Consider the following 1522-nt stretch of genomic DNA (forward strand, 5'->3'; position numbering starts at 1 on the left):
TTTTTTTTTTTTTTTTAAGACAGGGTCTCACCATGTAGCCTCTGACTTAAAGTAATTCTCCTGCCTCAGTCTCCCAGTTGCCATTACTACAGTTGGGAGCTGAAATATCATGGCTTTGTGTTAAGCCAGGAATGATGGTGCACACCTTTAGTTCCAGCACTTGCAAGGCAGAGGCAGGTAGACTTCTGTGGGCAAGGCCACCTAGTCTACACAGTGAGTGTCAGAACAGGCATGTGGAGAGATCACGTCTCCAAAGAACAAAACAGAAGCTGTTTTAACAGGGCACGTGCCTATAGTTTTAGCTCTTTGGAAGCTAAGGCAAGGGGACATTAATTTCCGAGGCCAGTCTGGGTCATATAGTTTTAATTATCACAAAAAGAAGATGGTTGTAAAGAGAGAGCCCTGACCAAGGCCTTTCAGTGATTTATATTTCATCTTTATAAGAAATGATTGGTACAGCTGTAGCAATCAAAGTATGGCGATGATCTTTACAACTTAAAGGCATAACTGTTTTATTTAGCTTGCACTTCAGTGAGTGGGCAGTTGCACAGGCCTGTAACCTCTTCTCTCAGGAGAAAGCCGGTAGAGCATCCGTTAGAGGCTGGCCTGGCTATGCAGTGAGTTCTAGTCCAGTGTGGGACACACAGCTAGACACGGTATCAAGAGGAGAACAGGAGAAAGAAATAGAGTAGCGACAGCCACTGTGCAGCTGCTGACACAGCCTTGCAGGACAGGACCTTACGGGCTCTATGGGCTACAGTCCCACCCTTCAGTTGCCTGGATCACAGGCGCATGAGTGAGGAAGCCGGATTGGAAGTGGATCTCACCCCAGCTGCAGAGCTCTTACTGTTACTTGGGGCTTCAGTGGTCCCAGATGAGGCTGGGGGTGAGGCAAAATGTAGCCTTTCTGTTCTGCTCTTTCTAAGCTCCACCCACAGAAAGAACCAAGGCGCACCGCACCAGGAGTGTTGTTTTATGCTATGAAGCGTGGGGATTTTGTTTTGTTTTGTTTCTACTTCTGTTTCTCTATGTAGACCACACAGTATCCTTCTGCCTCAGCCCGTAATCGAGTGCTGAGATTAGAAGTATGCATTGGCTTATTTGTTTTTGAGATGGGGTTTCCCTATGTAGCCCAGGCTGTGCACAAGCTTGCCTCCCCAGTGCCAGGATGCAGGCATACATCAGCACACATGCTTTATGGTGGGGTTTTGTACAGAGATGGATAACTAAACTAAATACTATGGGGAAAGTGTGTAGTTGTATATTAATGTACATAGAGTAAACCAGAGAACGTCTGTAACTCTTAGAATACTACATTGGGGCTGGTGAGATGGCTCAGCGGTTAAGAGCGCCGACTGCTCTTCCAAAGGTCCTGAGTTCAAATCCCAACAACCACATGGTGGCTCACAACCATCCATAATGAGATCTGACGCCCTCTTCTGGTGTGTCTAAAGACAACTACAGTGTACTTATGTATAATAATAAGTAAATATTTAAAATACATAAAAATAACTGAGTCTGG

This window comes from Mus caroli, chromosome 7 (assembly GCF_900094665.2).
Source record: "Mus caroli chromosome 7, CAROLI_EIJ_v1.1, whole genome shotgun sequence".
NCBI lineage: Eukaryota > Metazoa > Chordata > Mammalia > Rodentia > Muridae > Mus > Mus caroli.